The 22803-nt window shown below is 37.1% G+C and overlaps 1 long non-coding RNA gene and 1 pseudogene across 1 annotated transcript in view; one reads left to right on the top strand and one right to left on the bottom strand.

The window, feature by feature from the left end:
- LOC139362363 (uncharacterized) overlaps positions 1-22803 on the top strand; it is a 105941-nt gene that overhangs the window by 8818 nt on the left and 74320 nt on the right. Inside the window, exon 2 of the long non-coding RNA XR_011621151.1 lies at positions 1305-1431. This is a non-coding gene — a long non-coding RNA (uncharacterized lncRNA). The remainder of the gene's footprint in view (positions 1-1304; positions 1432-22803) is intronic.
- On the bottom strand, positions 2772-8243 carry LOC105486441 (rRNA-processing protein FCF1 homolog pseudogene; annotated as a pseudogene).

Here is a 22803-nt window from a genome sequence, read left to right as displayed (position 1 = left end):
GGTGGGCGGATCACCTGAGGTCAGGAGTTTGAGACCAGCCTGGCCAACATGGTGAAACCCTGTCTCTACAAAAAATTATAAAATTATTATATAAAAATTAGCCAGATGTGGTGGTGCACCCCTATAATCCCAGCTATTTGGGAGGCTGAGGCATGAGAATCACTTGAACTCGGGAGGCAGAGGCTACAGTGAGCCGAGATCATGCCATTGCACTCCAGCCTGGGCGACAGAGTGAGACTCCATTTCAAAAAAAACAAAGGATTAGTTGAGAATCCAGGAGAATCTGCTTAACTGGTAACTAGCTGTGTAATTCCAGAAAGTCACTGTACTTCTTTGGGTCTCGATTTCCCTCTCCATAAAGGAAAGAGGCAGTCAAGTGATGTCAGAGCTTACATCAGTTCATATCCTATAAATGCTAAGTTCAAGAGGTTCCTCTAACAAATGGCTTCTGTTTGTGGGGTTGGAGGGGGTTAATACCGTTCTTGCCTAAGAGTCTTTGTGTAAGCTCTGGAGGCTTGGTCTGCATTTTTTTTTTTTTCCCTCTCGGGGAAGTTTATCCCAGATCCTCTTTAGCACATTTTATTCTGTTACACACATCATGCTAATGTTACAAAGGCAATATTAATGTTTTACCACTGGTGCCAAAATCAAATGTTCCTAAGTCATTAAAAAAAATTATCAAGTCAATTCCAATAAAGTATATTTAAAGAGAAGTAGTATTTCCTGATAGCTATTTCAGTAATGTAAGTTGCGTGAGGTCTTTGTGAATAAGTAAATGAAAAATGCCTTCTTCCAGGGTTAAGTTCTGGAATTAGGTTTCAAGGTAGGGATAATACTGCTTAAAATAAATTTCTAAGGCTCATTAGTAGTCACTACCTATTAGTCATAGTTAATGTGAGTGGCAGAAATGGCAGATTTTCTGTTCTTTTTATTGCTTCTCAACTTTGCAAAAGTGGCCATTCCATAAATAAAAGCATGCTTTCCATCAAATTATTATCAATGCCTATCTCATCTCCTCAGGTAATTAGATTTACTCTTTGCATTTTCCCCCAAAACTTTGGTGGCTTTGGTCTTTAAGTATTTTTGAGAATTAATTAAAAAAAAAACATGATAACTCTATGTGCTTTCTAACCTTTAGCTTAGGTTTTCTCACAGACACTGTTGTATGAAACATTGTGTTAGTCTGATGCTTTGAATATGAATACCTGCAATTTCACTAAATTCTCAGTGTGTTTATGATTTCCTGTAGAGGTGAAGCTTCTAATCCACTGTTAGCAATGGAAGGGTGTCTTTTGCTTTTCTAGGACTAGTGATGGATGGATTTCAATACTGCCTCGCTATTGGTGACTGATGGAATGCACCTCTTTGAATACTGCCTGGGTGTAGGAGTCAAAGATTTAGCTACAGATTTTTAAAGACAGCTAATTAAAGGTAAATTTTAAAGTTCTATAAATCTATTTGATTATATTGTTATAGAACCCACAACACTAGTCTCATTTGCTCTGATCTCAATTTACATAGAGACACAAGTGGCATCACCAAGCTGGAAAGTGGCTTTAAGGTCAAACAAACTAGATGCTTTGGAGCTCTACTGATTTCAGCCAATCCACTCAATCCACTAGTAATTTCAACTGAAACGATTGTTGATTTTTGTCAGTCAATACTAGATGAGATTTCATAGCAGTATCATATACTTAGGCTCAGGGAAAGCAAGGTCATAGGCTAGGGAAACCTAGTTCTCTTTAGATATAAAAGTTCTTGCACTCTAATTTATTTAGATTAAAAACATACTTTGGAATCAAGACCTTTACATTCACTACTCAAACACAGTGTGGTCCTTGCAAACTATATTTTTTGCTATTTTCTATATGCAAATTTTATTTTCTGTCCTGTGGATTCTTGTCCCAATTTCTATGATGCTTTTTACCTAGAAGTTTGTGTTATAGATCTACAAGCTCCCAAGTCCTAACTCAGTGGTGTTTTCCCAACTCTATCCAGTTAGTAATGAGGTCCCTATGCCCTGAATCTTGAGTCTTAGCCTTTCTGACCAGACTTCACATCCAGCGTTCTATTGTGAGTTATGCAGATATGTAGCACCGTAAACTCCAGGACTGATCCATCAACCACCTGAAGACAGTAATTACATTCAATTTTGTCTAGAATAGAATCTTGTTGGTAGGTGCTTAAGGAATGTATGCTGAATAGAAATACTTCTGAAATGTCAAATAGTAAATGCTTGATTGAAAATAAACCCTTAGAAGTAGCTTTTCCTTTCTTTTTCCCTAAAAAGATGCAACTAATTTTTATTATAAATTGACAGTCTATAATTGTATAAATTTATGGGTTACAAGGTGATGCCATAATTGTGGATACAGTGTAGAATAATTTAATCAAGTTAATTAACATATATATCACTTCAAGTATTTAACATTTTTGTAGGGAGATCATTTGAAATTTAACCGTCTTAGCAATTTTGAAATATCTAATCATCTATTACTAACTATATTCACCAGCTGTACCACAGACCTCAACAAAGGGGGTAAAACAGATCCTTCCTATCTGAGATTTTGTACTCCTTGATAATCATTTAAAATTTTTAAATGAGATAAAATATCAATTTCAAAACACGTCAAAAAGAGTGTATTTACCCATACACTCATAACAGAGAGCATGGGCAAATAGAATAATAATTCATGGTATTGCATGTTTAATGAACTGGTAGCAAGAAAAAGTTGGTGGAAGAAAGGCAGAGGAACTTTATCTTGTATGAATTAGAACTGAGGGGCTCCATAATCATCTGGCATCTGTTCAAAGTTGTAGCCATAATAAGAAGTGCACATGATTATGATCTCTAGGAATCTTATGCATTCATCTTTTAAGGTCCAGTCATTGCCACAATGTAGTCATGGCCACAATGTAACACTTGTACTGAATCAGTCATCTGCTAAGCAGTCATCTGCATAGGTTCCTTTGTGTGTGCATGGTCATTATTCAGATCTTGGATCCTTGGCAATCTGTAGAATCACTTGATACTTCTGCCCCAATTTCTCAATTTCAGCCATTACATGATCAGTTATACAAGGGATATACTTGGCGTAGAGACAGCCCATCATTGACTGTGTCTACTAAGTCCAGTTTGGCTTTAATGGAAAAGTTGATAAAGTTGGTATCAACAAAATTACCAATGCGAGTAAATGGGCCCAGCTGTGCAATTTATTTGAAAAATAAGCAGAACGGGTGTTGGGGAACTTCTCTTTCCTTTAGCCTGCTGAGATCTTTCTTTTCTTTATTTTTAGGTTTTAACCTATCCTTTTCTTCAAGCCTCTGATCTCTGACACTAAGTATTCACTTCACGGTCACACGCTTCCTTGTTTTCTTTTGCTTCTCTATGCTCACACCACTCTCTTGTTTCTTCCAGAATCCCACTGTAGCTTGTTAGTTTTGTAGGTAGCTAATTAAGATATAATTTTTCTTTGTCATATCTACTAGCACTCAAGATAATAACAAAGAAAATTTTATTATAATATACTTTGATAGCATGTTTTCTTTTTTTTGTTCTTTTTTATTTTCACATTTGATCTTCGTAGGAGTCTCTCAAAAGATGTGGTATCACTATCTCCATTTTATAAATGAGGACAGCAACATGGACAAAAGGCTGACGGCACCTCACAAATGACCCAAGGCTCTTTTTTTTTTTTTTTTTTTTTTTTTTTTTTTTTGCTATTCTCTAAACCATTTCCTACAACTGCTCAATTTTACACTTAATCTGAGCCCTCTCATTTTTCATAAAACTTCAGGTAAAAGTAACATGTAAAAGATCTCTCACATAAATTCTTCTTACACACACACACACACACCACTCACACACAGTCATCAGTACCCACTTTGGAACAATTCAAATGCTTTATTGATTCTTTCAAAAGGAAACGTATGGATTATAAGTGGGTCTTTGTTTATTTATTTATTTATTTTTGTTATGTAGTCAGTTATCAGTTTAGGAATAAGGTCTCTGGTTTTGAACTTTGTAGAAAGAAAGGTCAACAATAACAGGACCTGAAAAATATCAAAACCAACCACAGAATCCAATGAACTACTCATTCATAAAGTTGGCAAAAGCATTCATGGCAAATGGTAAATCCTTCACCTTTTGATCCTTTTCCCAATCATCATCAGTGAGGCAATTTATTCTGTAGTAGAATCCAGTTGCTGCTCAGGAGTATTAAAATCACCCAGTGTCATAGATGAGCCCTGTATACGTGAGCCTAGTGGACTGTCAGAGCAGACCCGATACTGTCATGATCGTAGCCCATCAACCTGCAGCTCTCTTCAGGGCACTAACAATTTCCTGTAACAGCATACTTTCCCCTGGTCTGATGTGAGTTCTCCCTTCTCCCTTCTCCTTCTAGATGTATCGGCTTCACAAACCTAACATTTCGACCTCAGAAATGACTCTCTTTAGTTCTATAGCAGTGTTGTGGACAGTGGTGGGGTAGAGTAGTTTTAGTAGGTGCTGGCAACACCCTGCCAAGATCCCATTTATTATTAGATCACCAGGATTAAGGCAGGGATTGCTTTATTTGTTTTTGTAACTTTGAGGAAGCTGAGGATTGGAGAGGTTAAATATTTTTCATTGATGTATTAATCATGTTTATTTTCTATATATTATGATGCTTTGATATTTTGGGACCTTGGGGACCTGGGAAGAGATTGCTCCTCCCAAGGTTAGTGAATTTCTAGAGTTACTAATCAGATTGCTGAGAGCATACATTTGTCATGTGAACCAGCCAATCTGGAGTCCATATACCCCCTTCCACCTGTCTTTTTTAAAAAAAATCAGGTTCCAATTGTTAGGGACATTATCTTCCTTCCCTAACTCACCATAGTGCCAGTTACTAGAAAGCAAGGGACCACCCCACATATTCCAGGACAAATGAAAATTATTCAAATTATCTAATCCTAACTTATTTAGCTTGCCTGCTCTGTCTTGATTTTTTTTCCTGGGAAAGCCACAATAAAGACTCTGACTCATGCTTTCTACTACACCCCTTTTGCCTCTTGACTGGCCCCAGTGCTTTGCTGTGTGGCTCTGCATGGTGTGACATGCACCCTCCTCTTGGGAACCATAAGCCATAAGCTCTTCTTTCAAGGTAGCTGTCTGTGTGTCTGTTATCTTACCACATCTGATTAAAACAAATCCTGGGTATATTTTAAAATACTGATGGAGTTCTAGAAAGTGACAAGGCTGAACCTAGAACCCGAGTTTTTATATTCCTAACAGAGTTCTTCATAACTCATTTGTAAAGAATATTATGTTCTTCATAAATGCCACTTAAAATTTAATTTAAGGTTATTATATGATATTAAAATGAAGTTTAAAAAAGGTTAAACTCTTTTTAAAAAAGACAGCTGGTACTCTTGATCAAGCTCTGGTTACAAACATTTTATGTTGCTTACTAGAACTGTCTGTACTAAAATATCTATGTCTTATGTAACTGAGCAACTTAGAAATTTGTCAGCATAGAAATGAATGAAAGAAAAAGACTGTCACAAAGTTTTCCACCCAGAATGATTTTCCTCAGTATGTTTAGATACAGTGAAGAAGAAGGAGACATGCAGATACATGATGAGGAATGTTATAGTATAGGAATAAGTTCCTTTAATGAAGCCGAGGATGTTTAGTATGAAATGAAATATCAGGGTCAATTATGTTTAGTCATTCTCAACACCAACCTAATTACTTCTGAAAAGGTTAATTTTTTTTTTCTTTTGATATGGAGTCTCACTCACTCTGTCACCCGGGCTAGAGTGCAGTAGTGTGATCTTGGCTTACTGCAACCTCTGTCTTCTGAGTTCAAGCGATTCTTCTCCCTCAGCCTCTTGAGTAGCTGGAATTACAGGAGTGCACCACCATGCCTGGCTGATTTTTGTGTTTTTAATTTTTTATTTTTATTGTTATTTTTATTTATTATTATTATTATTATTTTTTAAGTAGAGATCAGGTTTCACCATGTTGGCCAGGCTGGTCTCAAACTCCTGACCTCAAGTGATCCTTGTGCCTTAGCCTCCCAAAGTGCTGGGATTACAGGCGTGAGCCACCACGCCCAGCCAAAAGGTTTAATTTTTAAACTGGGTTTTTATTCAAGTTGGAAAATTCAGACATTTAGGTTTTTTTTGTTGTTTGTTTGTTTTTTGACTCAGAGTCTCACTCTGTCACCCAAACTGTAGTGCAGTGGCACAATCTCGGTTCACTGCAACCTCCACCTCCTGGGTTCAAATGATTCTTTGCCTTGGCTTCCCAGTAGCTGGGATTACAGGCATGCACCACCATGCTTGGCTACTTTTTGTAACTTTAGTAGAAACGGGGTTTCAGCATGTTGGTCAGGCTGGTCTCGAACTCATGGTCTCAAACAATCTGCCCACCTCAGCCTACCAAAGTGCTGAGTTTACAAGCGTGAACCACCCCGCCTGGCAGCTACAGTTTCTGAAAGAAGAAATTTTCACAGTAGAAGACTGGTCAATGGCAAAGTTTTCTCTAATATTTAATGACTATATACAAATTCAATTTTAATTACAATCAACTCATATAAATCTACACCAATGAATAAATGAAACAGCACTAAGATATTTCAAAATAGGAAAAAGAAAAAAAAAATCCTCCAGTCATCTTTTGCAATATATGTGCTTTCCTCTTCATCTTTTGTCTAGACCAGTCAGCTACTGTTACCATTGTTACTGCTACAATTAAACAACTTATTTTGTGTCTATTATGTGTCAGCTTGTTTGCCAAGTGCTTTATCTGCTGTCTTATTAATTTAGTGTTGCTCTAAAGGAATATCTGAAGCCAGGTAATTTGTAAAGAAAAAGGTTCATTTGGCTCATGATTTTGATGGCTGGAAAGTTAAAGATGGGGCATCTGCTTCCAGTGAGAGTCTCAGGCTGCTTCCACTCATGGGAGAAGGTGAAAGGGAGCTGGTGTATACAGAGATCACATGGTGAGTGAGGAAGTTGAGAGAGAGAGAGAGAGAGAGAGAGAGAGAGAGAGAGAGAGGTGGGAGGTGCCAGTCTCTTTATAACAACCACTCTTGCAGGAACTAATAGAGTGAGAACTCACTCACCACTTAGGGAAGGCATTAGTCTATTCATAAAGGATCTTCTCCCATGACCAAAACATCTCCCATTAGGCCCCATTTCCAACAATGGGAATCAAATTTCAACATGAGGTTTGGAGAGGAAAAATATCCAAACCATAGCACTTGCATTGTTTCATTTAGTTCTCACTTCATTATATAAGAAAGAAACTATTATTTACTCTGTTTTTCAGATGCTGGGCTGTGAATTAGAAAGTTTAAATAACCTGCTTAAGATCTCATGTCTATTAAGTAATATGACAGCAAAGCTCATATTTTTAAGCTCCATATCATAATTCCCTCAAATTAATTTATCTTATCTGAGCATTCTAGCTGAAGTCAGGGAACAAGATAATCTCACCTGCGTTGTCCAATAAGGTAGCCACTAGTCATACGTGGCTACTTAAGTTTAAATTAATTAAAATTAAATATAATTAAAAATCAGTTCTCCAGTCCTTCTAGCCACACTTTGAGTGTTCAATAGTCATATATGGTTAGTGGCCACTTATCGGGCAACACAGCCATATGACATTTTTATCATTGCAAACTGTCTCTTGGATAGTTCTTGTCTGGAAGCATACTGGGTGTGGGTGTGAGGTGTGGTAAGAGAGGAATTTAAAGGTGTCATTTGGGGAAGAGAGATTCAAATACACCACATTAGAGTTGTTTGTTTTGTTCTTAAACAGCAAATCAGGGTAATTATTAAGAAGAGAATTGGGAGCCAATACAGTGAAAATTTCTTCTTGTCTTATCCTGTGGTGGAAAATACCCTAGAGACATATAATGGCTCTCCATGAATTATGGTATGTCTGGGTGCCAATGGGTACCCTAAAATGTGACTCTTCCATATGTTATCAATAATGTCTAACTATTAATGTATTTTTGCTCCTATAGGTTACAAATACTTTAGGGAGGGTAAAGATGTGCTTCTTTTCTATTTGTGACATGTTATCTTCTATTTCTTCGTAGAGGAATATTTTTCCTACTTTCCCTCCCCTCCATTTTTTTGTCAAGGAGCATACAGGCTGTCTAGGTTTCTGGAACAGGCAAAAGAACAGTGAAAGACTCACCCGCTATAATGTCACCTTTCAGGGTTCTCTCATAGAAATTCAGCATTGTGTAAAAAAAAAGTTGTGAATTTGAGGGTGCTAATAATCATACATACTCTATAGTTCAAACAGCATGATTCCAAAGCTATGACTTAATTTCAGAAATAGACTGATTAGCCTCTCAATAGCCCCAAATCATACTTCTGATTAACAATCATAAAACATATTCAGAGTGATTATATGGGAGAAATAATTTAGAATACAACAGTATGTGGTACACTTGCTATGAAATCTTGGGCAAGCTCCTTTATATTTAAGTTTTTCACTCTTTAAAATGAGAATAGAGGAAAATGGCAGCTAGGAGACAGGACTACATTGCAGCTTTCACTCGGACAGACAGAGCAGTGGGCGGAGGCTTGCACTGTGAACTCTTGCTCCAGAACTACCTCAGGAATAAACTAGGAAAGACAACAGAATCCACAGGTCCTCTGGAGAAGGCAGATTGCTCCTGCAGGAACTGGGAGACAGCCCAAATACTGTGAGTGCCCAGACTGTGAAAGTGGGAAAAGGGCATCGTCCTTCCCCAAACACGCACCCTTACTGGGGAACCTGAAGGTCTAGATCACAGGAGAAGGATTTGACCTTATCTGGAGCTGAGTCAATTTAGAGAGCCAGGCAAAACACAGGGGAAGAGGAAGCAGCAGGAAAAGCCCTGTGGGCTCTCTGGGTCCCCAGGGAACCATTTCTGACTTGTCTCACAGGGGTCCTTGGGGAGGGCTGCCAGAGGCACTGGGAAAAGACCACAGAGAGAAGGAAACTTCCAGCTGAATTTTGTAACCATTCCAACCGAACACAAAGTCTCCTGGTCAGAACTCAGGGGAGGGCATGAATCCAGTGTGCAGACTCCGCAGGCACGGAGATGAAAAAGTCCTGCTTGCTTTCATAGCTGGGAGGCTGGTAGCCCAGAGCAAGTTCTCAGCCCTGTTCATCCACTGCCTGGAAACAATCTTGGTGCTGTTATGGGGGACATGGTGGGAGTCAGACTGGTCTTTTGGGTGGCATGGGAACTGGTGAGGCCTGTAACTGCCAGCTTTCCCCAACTTCCCTGACAACTTGCATGACACAGCAGACGCAGCTATAATCCTCTTGGGAATACAATTCTATTGATCTGGGAACCACACCCCCATCTGCTACAGCAGCTGCAGTAAGCCCCGCCCAAGGAGAGTCTGAGCTGGGACACCCCTAGACCTTCCCCAACCTGATGGTCCTTCCCTACCCATTCTGGTAACTGAAGACAAAGGGCATGTTCCCTTTGGAGTTCTAGGGCCCTGCCCATCACCTGATCCTTCCTTTACTACATAGCTGATGCTCTCTGGAAAGTGCCACCTCCTGCGGGAGGTCAACCAGCACAAAAATAGTGCATTAAGGAACCAAAACTGAGGACCTTCACAGAGTCCATTTCACTCCCCTGCCACCTGCACTGGAGCAGGTGTTGGTATCCATGGCTGAGAGACCTGCAGACAGTTCATATGACAGGACTCTGTGCAGACAACCCCCAGTACCAGCCTGGAGGCTGCTAGCCCTGCTGGGTGGCTAGATCCAGAAGAGAGATAACAATCATTACAGCTCAGCTATCAGAAAGCCACATCCCTAGGAAAAGGGGGAGAGTACTACATCAAGGGAACACCCCGTGGGACAAAAGTATCTGAACAGCAACCTTGAGTCCCAGATACTCCCTCTGACATAGCCTACCCAAAAGAGAAGTAACCAGAAAAACAATTTTGACAATATGACAAAACAAGGTTCTTTAACACCTCCCAAAAAATTATACTAGCTCACCAGCAATGGCTCCAAACCAAGAAGAAATACCTGATTTACCTGAAAAATAATTCAGAAGATTGATTATTAAGCTAACCAAGGAGGCACCAGAGAAAGGTGAGGTCCGATTTAAGGAAATTAAAAAAATGATACAAGAAATGAGTGGAGAAATCTTCAGTGAAATAAATAGCATATATAAAAAACAATCACAACTTCAATAAATAAAGGACATACTTAGAGAAATGCAAAATGTTCTGGAAACATAATCTAACAAGCAGAAGAAAAAACTTCAGAGCTTGGAGACAAGGTATTTGCATTGGCCCAAACCAGCAAAGACAAAGAAAAAAAGAATTTAAAAAAAGGGACAAAGTCTCCAAGAAGTCTGGGATTATGTTAAATGACCAAACTTAAGAATAATTGGTGTTCCCGAGGAAGAATAGAAATCTAAAAATCTGGAAAACATATTTGGGGTAATAATCAAGGAAAACTTCCCTGGCCTTGCTAGAGACCTAGACGTCCAAATACAAGAGGCTCAAACAACACCTGGAAAAATCATCACCAAAAAGTCATTGTATAGGCACATTGTTATCAGGTTATTTAAAGTCAAAATGAAGGAAAGAATCTTAAGAGCTATGAGACAAAACACCAGGAAACCTATAAAGAAAAACCTATCAGATTAACAGCAGATTTCTCAGCAGAAACCCTACAAGCTAGAAGGGATTAGGGCCCTATCGTCAGTCTCCTTAAACAAAACAATTATCAGCCAAGAATTTTGTATCCAGCAAAACTAAGTTTCATAAATGAAGGAAAGATACAGACTTTTTCAGACAAACAAATGCTGAGAGAATTTGCCACTACCAAGCTGGCACTACAAGAACTACTAAAAGGAGCTCTAAAATCTTGAAACAAATCCTGGAAACACATTAAAACAGAACCCCTTTGAAGCATAAATCTCACAGGACCTATAAAATAAAAATACCATTAAAAAAACCAAGGTATACGGGCAACAAATAACACAATGAATGAGATAGTACCTCACATCTCAATACTAATGGTGAATGTAAATGGCCTAAATGCTCCACTTAAAAGATTCAGAATTGCAGAATGGATAAGAATTCATCAACCAACCATCTGCTGCCTTCAAGAGACTCATATAACACATAAGAACTCATATAAATTTAAGGTAAAGGGGTAGAAAAAGACATTCCATGCAAATGGACACCAAAAGTGAACAGGAGTAGCTCTTCTTATATCAGACAAAACAAACTTTAAAGCACCAGCAGTTTAAAAAAGACAAAGATGTAAATTATGTAATGATAAAAGGCCTTGTCCAACAGGAAAATATCACAATCCTAATTATATATGCACCTAACACTGGAGCTCCCAAATTTATAAAACAATTACTACTAGACCTAAGAAATGAGATATACAGCAACATAATAACAGCAGGGAACTTCAATACTCCACTGACAGCACTAGACAGGTCATCAAGACAGAAAGTCAACAAAGAAACAGTGGATTTAAACTATACCTGGAACAAATGGACTTAACAGATATTTATAGAACATTCTACCCAACAACCACAGAATATACATTCTATTCATCAGTGCATGGGACTTTTTCCAAGATAGACCATATGGTGGGCCACATAACAACTCTCAATACATTTAAGAAAACTTAAATTATATCAAGTACTCTCTCAGACAACAGTGAAATAAAACTGGAAATCAACTCCAAAAGGAACCTTCAAAACCAAATACATGGAAATTATATAACCTGCTTCTGAATGATCATTGGGTCAACAAATAAATCAATATAGAAATTAAACATTCTTTGAACTGAATGATAACAGTGATGCAACCTATCAAAACCTCTGGGATACAGCAAAGGCAGTGCTGAGAGGAAAGTTCATAGCCTTAAATACCTACATCAAAAAGTCTGAAAGAACACAAATAGACAATGTAAGGTCCCACCTCAAGGAACTAGAGAAAAAAGAGCAAACTAAACCCAAACCCAGGAGAAGAAAGGAAATAACCAAGATCAGAGCAGAACTAAATGAAATGGAAACAAACGAACAAAAAATAATACAAAAGATAAATGAAACAAAAAGCTGGTTCTTTGAAAAGATAAATAAAATTGATATGCCATTAGCAAGATTAACCAAGAAAAGAAGAGAGAAGATCCAAATGAGCTCAATTAGAAATGAAAGGGGAAATATTACAACTGACACCACAGAAATACAAAAAATCATTCAGGTCTACTATGAATACCTTTGTATGCATAAACTAGAAAACCTAGAAGAGCTGGATAAATTCCTGGAAAGATATAACCATCTTATCTTTAATCAAGAAGAATTAGAAATCCTGACTGAGCACACCAATAACAAGCAATGAGATTGAAATGGTAATGAAAAAATTACGACAAAAAAAGTCCAGAACCAGGTGGACTCATAGCCAGCCGAATTCTATCAGACATTCAAAGAAGAATTGGTACGAATCCTATTGACACTATTCCACAAGATAGAGAAAGAGGAAATTCTCCCTAAATTATTCTATGAAGCCAGTATCATCCTAATACCAAAACCCAGAGAGGACATAATTGAAAAAGAAAACTACAGACCAACATCTCTGATTAAAATAGATGCAAAAATCCTTAACAAAATATTAGCTAACTGAATCCAACAGCATATCAAAAAGATAATCCACCATGAGCAAGTGGATTTCATACCAGGGATGCAAGAATGGTTTAACATACACGAGTCAATAAATGTAATATACCACATAAACAGAATTTTTAAAAGTCATGTGATCATCTCAATAGTTGCATAAAAAGCATTTGACAAAATCCAGCACCGCTTTATGACTAAAACCCTCAGCAAAATTGGCATACAAGGTATATACCTCAATATAATAAAAGCCATGTATGACAAACCCACATCCAACATAATACTGAATGGGGAAAAGTTGAAAGCATTTCCTCTGAGAACTGGAACAAAACAAGGATGCCTTGTCTTTTACTACTTCTATTCAACATAGTGCTGGAAGTCCTAGCCAGAGCAGTCGGACAAGAGAAAGAAATAAAGGGAATCCAAATTGGTAGAAAGGAAGTCAAACTGTTGCTGTTTGCTGATGACATGATCATATACCTTGAAAACCTAAAGACTCATCCAAAAAGCTCCTACAACTTATAAAATGAGTTCAGCAAGGTTTCAGGATAGAAAATTAACGGACACAAATCAGTAGCTCTGCTGTATGCTAACAGCGACCAAGCTGAGAATCAAATCAAGAACTCAACCACTTTACAATAGCTGCAGAAAACAAAACAAGACAAACAAACAAACAAAAACAAACAAACAAAAAGCTTAGGAATATACCTAACCAGGGGGGTGAAAGACTTCTACGAGGAAAACTACAAAACACTGCTGAAAGAAATCATAGACAACACAAACAAATGGAAACACATCCCATGGTCATAGATGGGTAGAATCAATATTGTGTAAATGACCACACTGCCAAAAGCAATCTACAAATTCAATGTAATTGCCATCAAAATACAACCATCATTCTTCACAGACTTAGAGAAAACAATTCTAAAATTCATATGGAACCAAAAAAAGAGCCTGAATAGCCAAAGCAATCATAAGGAAAAAGAACAAATCTGGAGGCATCACATTACCTGATTTCAAACTATACTGTAAGGCCATATTTACCAAAATAGCCTGGTACTGGTATAAAAATAGGCACATAGACCAATGGAACAGAATAGTGAACCCAGAAATAAGCCCAAATACTTACAGTCAACTAATCTTCAACAAAGCACACAAAAACATAAAGTAGAGAAAGGATTACCTATTCAACAAATCGTGCTGGGGTAATTGGCAAGATATGTACACCATAGAATACTACGCAGCCATAAAAAAGGATGAGTTCATGTCCTTTGTAGGGACATGGATGAAGATGGAAACCATCATTTTCAGCAAACTATCACAAGGGTGAAGAACCAAACACCGCATGTTCTCACTCATAGGTGGGAATTGAGCAATGAGAACACTTGGACATAGGAAGGTGAACATCACACACCGGGGCCTGTCGCGGGGTGGGAGGAGTGAGGAGAGATAGCATTAGGAGATATACCTAATGTAAATGACAAGTTAATGGGTGCAGCACACCAACATGGCACATATATACATATGTAACAAATCTGCACGTTGTGTACAAGTACCCTAGAACTTAAAGTATAATAAAAAAAAATTAGCCAGGTGTGGTGGTGCGTGCCTGTAATCCCAGCTACTTGGGAGGCTGAGGCAGGAGAATGGCTTGAACCCAGGAGGCAGAGGTTGCAGTGAGCTGAGATAGGGACACTGCATTCCAGCCTGGGCGACAGAGAAGACTTTGTCTTGGGGGAAAAAAAATAATAATAATTCAGTGACTCCTAATGCTCTTGCCTGGGGAAACGTCTCATTGATGTCAACCCTGATGAGCCTAGAACTAGAGACTTTGTAGCCCAAGAAAACGGCTGAGCCAATTCCTTAAAATCCAAGGCCATACAGATGGAACTGGCAGTGACCTACGAATTCAGAGGATAAACTTCAATTAGGTATCCAAAGCTGATGCACCTGTGTTGATAGGAAGAAGAAAAAAAAAGTCCGCTTGGTTTTATCTGTGATGGAAGGACCTCTTTGTCTGCATGGCTCCCCATGTGACATTGTATAGAGTAACTGAAAACAATGCAATAGACAGAGTCACTGAAAACAATATGAAAATACATTCTTCCTCTTGCGGTGTTTAACACAGCTCCAAAGCTTGTAGGCACCTCATGGCTTATGATACAGGCCTTATCCATAGGAGCAGAGCATTGATTTTCTCCACTGTGATTTCATGCACAACAGTATATTCAGTGACTGTGCTTATGCCGTAAAGGTGGTAAGTCTTACTTCCTCTGCAAGCAAGTCTGCTAGTTCTGTTTAAAGTTGGAGAGAGAACAGTGTTCCACAGGGACATAGAGTGACAAGAAAAGAAATAAAGGATTTTAGCTCTGAATCAATAACTGTACCAATGAAAGCAAATCGGATGAAAGGAAGTCAAAGAAACTGGAACTAACTTTTCCTTCAAGCAGAAGTTGCCCTTGGGATACAAGAAAGAGCTGCATTCTCTGCTCTCCGCAAGAGGGAGCATTAAGACTTTATTTCCAAGCTCCAAATTACCAGCTTGAATGGAGACAATAGAATGCGATTAACACCAAGTTTATTGATCGGAAATGGTTTATGGTATCAATTTGTTGTAATGAAAGTTGCCATTATTTTTGAAGTCAGTTATTTCACTTTGGAATGAAAAAAAAAATTTTGATGCAAACAAACCTTCAAAGTTCACAAAAAGAATTTGAGATTTATGTCTGTAATAATGTTCAGGTTCAAAGGTAATATAAAGCTAAATGTGAGTGACATCAATATTTGTGGCATAAGGCTTGCCTATTTTGCTCAGTGTTTTATCCCAGGAGCCTAGCAGAGTTTGTACTTGGTATATGCTTAATATTTCTTGAAAAAATAAATTAATACTCTTATGTTAACATTAGAATTAATACTCATTAGGAGATACTATATTATCACGAGTCCAGAATCTGAGATAAGACACTTATGTTTTAATCCTAACCCCACCATTAAGTACCTAAATCAATTGAATATGATCATTAATTTAAGAAAGGTTATATTTCTACATACGTAAAAGGGCATAAAATATCTATGATGTATGTTTGTTGCTAGAATAATAGGTAATATCGTGAAATGTTTGAAACATTGATGTATCTAATGTGGAATAACAAAATACACATTCTGGAGGAAATTTTGTCATAGGTGATGGCTATGTCAAACAATTTAAAGGATTATCACCTGTGTGTATATGTGTATAGAAAAAAAAGCTCTTAATCATATATATTTTAAATCTGAGGATATTTCTATATACTGCGTATATTTGCCGTTCTTAATTTAACTTTGATTAGGTAGACTTGAGGTAATTTCTTTAGAAGTGGAGAACTATTCTTTTGCTTTGAGTCCTTTTAGTCAAACACAAAATTGGAAGATTCTGAATCTTAGGCTGCCTATTTCTCGTATCTGGTGTGTAAATGCATTTTAATGTTTCTGTCAACATAGGACAAGTTCTGCCATCTTTATGGTGCCTTTGGGGAGAAATCATGGAATGAGCTAGGAAAGGAGCTGGCACCATATATTACCTAGTTACCTCCCTGATTTCACACTGGTTTCATCTTATCTGAAGCTCTCTACAACTCCAAATTCCTCATGGCCTCAAACTGTAGGAAGTGGTACTTCGTTTTCCCTTCCAGACTGTGCTTATCCTTACCACAGAGCCCAGAGGATGTAATCTGAAAGGTGATTAAGTGATTGGAGAGAAAATGCACCATAAAATAAAATCTTTTCCCAAAATGTAGTATTTCCAAGTCTGGAGGCAGAATATATTCCTTAAAGGCTGAACTACACATTTGATGTATTATTGATTGTGCCTGTCTAGTACAGCTCTTTCAGAAGAAGGACAAATGTAGTTAGTTTGTCTCTATCATTAGAGTTTTCCCCTAGGTCTCTTTTGAATTATTTTGAGCTGCGTGTTCTATGGGATATGACAAAGCAGACAACTCAAACTTTAGGGTCTATGTTGATGTCTCAAATAGAAGGAACTTGTGGGTGATAACATATGAATCCTTCTCTGCCTGTTTTGCCCTCAACCAGCCATTGGAAGAAGCTAAAACAGAAGGCTTTTGTTCTGTCAAGTTTCCTGTCCTGATCCTGGTGTGCTAGTTCATGGCTTGTAGCTAATATCCAAAAGGAAAAGTGAGAAGGCCTTTTCACTGAAGATTGTGCCTTGTTTCATAATGATTTTTCCTCCTTGTAATTTGTTTCTTTTTTTCAGCTATCCCAGTACAAAATGTCAGCTGTCATTCCTCCAGGCTAAAAAGGTTCCACAGCTGAATGGAGGTGGTGGCAAATCACAAGTTCAACCTCTTTTTACACATTTCACTTGGTGCATGTTTAAAGCATTAGCACGTTACATCTAGAAATTCTCTTCACTGTATTTTCTTTTTTCTGGTCAGCAGACATTGGTCCTTGGAGCTCTGATACCTTTTTCCTTTATTTCTTTCTGATTTTTGGAGTGGAAGACATTTATGTCTACGTCTTCTTGTTCTATTTACTCAGGCTTTTGGTCAAAATAGCTGTCCTGGCAAGCTCATGTCTTTCCACCTTGAATTTAGACTGCAGGAAATCATTGACTAATCATGTGTCCTGGTTGTTGGTACTCTGAGCAAAATAACTTTCTAGCTTTACTTCCCATAACTAAAATAATTTTGCTCTTCACCCCTTTTTGTTTTCCAAATTAGTTTATGCTTTCCCCCATCTTTTGTACTCTGAATAAACTGCGTGTTCTATTTTTTTTCCTATTTTGATGAACATTTTGACGAGCTGGTTCAAGGCTGTACTTTACCTGTTAAAACAAGTTTTGAATTTTATTACTAACTATTTAGTTAATGTAGGAAAAGATATTGATTCTATATATCTAATGTGAATAAAGTGAAAAGGCAGTAAAATTCCATAAATGCTGCTACTGAGAACTTTTAATGACATTACATGGAAAATGTTCTGACTAAGATCAATGGAAAAAATCTACTTTCAGATCTGACTATTTCAGGAAGTATTATTTTCCACTAAAGAGTGTTTAATAGGGTTTATCTATTGCCGATGACCATGAAAAAGAACAAAGATGCCAGAGAGAGAGGAAAACAGAGTGTTCAGAGGAGAGAAAGTAAGAAATTATTTTACCCTGGTTAACAGGTAAAGCAGGCAGACAAATTTTCATAGTATGTATTGAATACATGTACATTTTTCTGCAGATAACAATTGAAAATTAATTGGTCCTTAAAATGCTCTACTTTGAGCAGTGCAGATTGAAAGCCTGAAAATTTACTATGATTAATAATAAAGGTTTGGAAGCAAGATGTGACATTCAGTGCAGATTGTACTTCTCATGATAGGAAAAGATGTAGTGCAGTTCTCTGAAATCTGGAAGAAGAATCCTGGCAGTGAACTAGAGCCTATGAATAGAATCTTATACCTCATAGGTTTTTAGTAAACCACATATATGCATTTAACAAATTTCAAAATGTGGGTTCTGTTATTAGCAACAGTGACCTAGTGTATTTGACATCTGAAGTAGATAGGTATATTTTCAACACTCCCTTATCTCCTGAAAGTTTAAACTTTCATCCTTTTCTTACATTCCAATATAATAACATTTAATGTAAATTATTTTTCAGCAACTGAAATATGAATTTAATAAAAGTGAAACATCTATAAAAGGTTTAATGTAGACAATTATGAAATTGTCCCACTGATGTTTTATTTTCTTGAATTGTGCTTTAGTTTTAAGACAAAATACTATTTAAAAAGAATAAATATCAATTTTGAAGACATAATTTTGAAGACATCTGTAACTTAAATTCAGTAAAATATTTTATGTATGGAGTAAAATTTGCACTTAACAAGAAAGAGCATTGTGTTTTGTAATCCAGCCTGAAGAATTTCCTTGAGGATCTCTTCTAAGTCAGGTTCATTGGCAACAAATTATATCAACCTTTTAAAAAATATGTAAATACCCTTATTTCACCTTCACTTTTGAAAGACAGTTTTGCAGGATTCTTGATTGGCAATTTTTTTTTCTTTAAGCACTTTGAATATGTCATCTCATTGCCCTCTGTATTTTGTTGTTTCTGGTTTTAAGTCAATTATTAGTCTTATTAAGGTCCCCTTGTACATGTTATTTTTCTCCAGCTCCTTTCAAGATTTTCTCTTTACCTTTGTCTTTTATTTTATTTTAATTTATTGTGGTAAGAACATGTAATGTTAGTTCTACACTCTTAATACTTTTTTTTTTTTTGAGTACAATACATTATTGTTGACTACAGGAAGAATGTTGTAAAGCAGATCTGTGGAGTTTATTTGGCTTTATTAACTGAAAATTTATGGCTGTTGATTAATAATTTCCCATTTCCCTCTTCCCGCCACCCTGGAAAATACCATTTCACTCTTGGATTCTATGAATTTGACTATTTTAGATAACTTATAGAAGTGGATCATGCAGTATTTGTCTTTCTGTGACTGACTTATTTCATTTAGCATAATGTCCTCAAAGTTCATCTATGTTATCCCTTATTGCAGAATTTCCTTCTTTCTTTTTTCTTTTTTGAGATGGAGTCTCGCTCTGTCACTCAGGCTGGAGTGCAGTGGCACAATCTCGACTCACTGCAACCTCCGCCTCCTGGGTTCAAACGATTCTCCTGCCTCAGCCTCCTGAGTAGCTGGGATTACAGGCTCCTGCCACCATACCCGGCTAAGTTTTGTACTTTTAGTAGAGATGGGGTTTCACTATGTTTGTCAGGCTGGTCTCGAACTCCTGACCTCGTAATCCCCTCGCCTTGGCCTCCCAAAGTGCTGGGATTACAGGCATGAGTCACTGTGTCTGGCCTCTTTTATTTCTAAAAGAGAAATAGCATTCCATTTTATGTGCATACCACATTTTCTTTATTCATTCAACAACATTCTTTAGCCAAACAACATTTAGATTATTTCTACATTAAAATTGTGAATAGTTCTTCAATGAACATTCAAGTGCAGATATCTCTTTAACATACTGATTTCAATTCTTTTGGATAAATACCAAGAAGCGGGATTGCTGAATCCTATGGTAGTTCTGGTTTTAATTTTTTGAGGGCTTTCTATACTATTTCTATATGGCTGCATAATTTAAAATTACTACCAACAGTGTGCAAGGATTCCAGTTTCTCTATATCCTAACACTTGTTGTCTTTGGTTTTTGATAATAGTGACGTAACAGGTGTGAGTGATAGCTCATTGCGGTTTTGATTTGCATTTCCTTGATGATTAGTGATATTGAGAACTTTTTTCATATACCTGTTGGCCATTTGTATGTCTTCTTTGAAGGAATGTCTATTCAGGTTATTTGCCCATTTTTAAGTTGGGTTATTTGTTTTCTTGCTATTGAGCTGTTTGAGTTCCTTATACATTTTGGAGGTTAACCCTGTAGGTGTATGGTTTGCAAATGTTTTCTCCCATCCCATAGATTGTCTCTTCAGTCTGTCAATTGTTTTCTTTTCTGGGCAGGAACTTTTTAGTTTGATATAATCCCATTTGTCCATTTTGCTTTTGTTGCCTGTATTTTGGGGTCATATCCAGGAAATCATTTCCTAGACAAAAATTGTGGCGCTTCCCCTCGATGCATTTTTCTAGTAGTTTTAGTAGTTTTACAAGTTTCAAGTCTTATGTTTATGTTTTTAATCCATTTTGAGTAGAGTTTCGTGTGTGGTGTGAGATGAGTCCAATTTTATTCTAAGTGTGGATGTTCAATTTTCCCTACACTATTTATTAAAGAGATTATCTTTTCTGCATTGTATATTCTTGACACCCTTGTCAGAGTTCAGTTGATGATATATACAGAGTTTTATTTCTGGACTGTTTATTCTGTTCCATTGGTTTATATGTCTGTTTTTAAGCTAGTAACATTCTGTTGTGATTTCTGTAGCTTTGTAATATGTTTCAAAGTTAGGAAGTGTGATACCTCCAGTTTTGTCCTTTTTCAGTATTGCTTCACTATTTGTAGTCTTTTGTGCTTCTATATGAAATTTAGAATATTTTTCTGTTTAAAAAATCAAATTGGAATTTTGATAGAGATTCTGTTGGATCTCTAGATCTCTTAGGGTAGTATGGAGACCTTACCAATATTAATTCATCCAATTTATGAACATGGGGTATCTTTCCATTTGTTTCCGTCTTGTTTGTTGTTCTTCCGTGTTTTGTAGTGAACAGTGTTCAAATCTTTCACCTCCTTAGTTAAGTTTATTTCTAGGTATTTGATTCTTTTTGGTGTCATAAATGGGATTATTTTCTAATTTCCTTTTTAGATAGTTCATTGTTAGTGTATATAAATGCTACTGACTTTTTAAAAAAATTATACTTTAAGTTCTGGGATACATGTGCAGAACGTGCAGGTTTGTTTCATAGGTATACACATGCCATGGTGGTTTGCTGCACCCATCAACCCATCATCTACATTAGGTATTTCTCCTAATACTATCCCTCCCCAGGCCTTGCACCACCCAACGGGCCTCAGTGTGTGATGTTCCCCTCCCTGTGTCCATGTAGTTCTTATTGTTCAACTCCCACTTATGAGTGAGAACATGCAGTGTTTGTTTTTCTGTTCTTGTGTTAGTTTGCTGAGAATGATGGTTTCCAGCATCATCCATGCCCCTGCAAAGGACATGAACTCATCCTTTTTTATGGCTGCATAATATTCCATGGTGATATGTGCCACATTTTCTGTATCCAGTCTATCATTGATGGGCATTTGGGTTGGTTCCAAGTCTTTGCTATTGTGAATAGAGTCACAATAAACATATGTGTGCATGTGTCTTTATAGTACAATGACTTACAATCCTTTGGGTAGATACCTAGTAATGGGATTGCTGGGTCAGATGGTATTTCTAGTTCTAGATCCTTGAGGAATTGCCACACTGACTTCCACAATGGTTGAACTAATTTACACTCCCACCAGCAGTGTAAAAGCATTCCTATTTCTCCACATCCTCTCCAGCATCTGTTGTTTCCTGACTTTTTGATGATTGCCATTCTAACTGGCATGAGATGGTATCTCACTGTGGTTTTGATTTGCATTTCTCTAATGACCAGAGATGATGAGCTTTTTTTCATGTCTGTTGGCTGCATAAATGTCTTCTTTTGAGAAGTGTCTGTTCATATCCTTTGCCCACTTTTTAATTTTTTTTTTCTTGTAAATTTAAATTTGTTTAAGTTCCTTGTAGATTCTGGATTTTAGCCCTTTGTCAGATGGATAGATTGCAAAAATTTTATCCCATTCTGTAGGTTGCCTGTTCACTCTTAAGATAGTTTCTTTTGCTGTGCAGAAGCCCTTCAGTTTAATCAGATCCCATTTGTCAATTTTGGCTTTTGTTGCCCTTGCTTTTGGCATTTTAATTGTGAAGTCTTTGTCCATGCCTATGTCCTGAATGGTATTGCCTAGGTTTTCTTCTAGGGTTTTTATGGTTTTAGGTCTTACATTTAAGTCTTTAATCCATCTTGAGTTAACTTGTATAAGGTGTAAGTAAGGGATTCAGTTTCAGCTTTCTGCATATGGCTAGCCAGTTTTATCAGCAGCATTTATTAAATAGGGAATACTTTCCCATTTCTTGTTTTTGTCAGGTTTGTCAAAGATCAGATGGTTGTAGATGTGTGACATTATTTCTGAGGCCTCTGTTCTGTTCCATTGGCCTATATATCTGTTTTGGTACCAGTACTCTTTTGGTTACTGTAGCAGTGTAGTATAGTTTGAAGGCAGGTAGCGTGATGCCTCCAGTTTTGTTCTTTTTGCTTAGGATTGTCTTGGCTATGCGGGCCCTTTTTTGGTTACATATGAAATTTAAAGTAGTTTTTTCCAATTCTATGAAGAAAGTCAGTGGTAGCTTGATGGAGATAGCATTGAATCTATGTATTACTTTGGGCAGTATGGCCACTTTCATGATATTGATTCTTTCTATCAATGAGCATGAAATATTTTTCCATTTGTTTGTGTCCTCTCTTATTTCCTTGAGCAGTGGTTTGCAGTTCTGCTTGAAGAGTCTGTCACTTCCCTTGTAACTTGCATTCCTCCAAGTTTTATTCTTTTGTAGCAATTTGAATGGGAGTTCACTCATAATTTGGCTCTCTGCTTGTCTATTGTTGA

This window comes from Macaca nemestrina, chromosome 3, assembly GCF_043159975.1.
Source record: "Macaca nemestrina isolate mMacNem1 chromosome 3, mMacNem.hap1, whole genome shotgun sequence".
In the NCBI taxonomy this organism is placed as follows: Eukaryota; Metazoa; Chordata; class Mammalia; order Primates; family Cercopithecidae; genus Macaca; species Macaca nemestrina.
The sequence above is the reverse complement of the archived record's forward strand: the minus strand, read 5'-3'. Positions and strand labels throughout refer to the sequence as shown.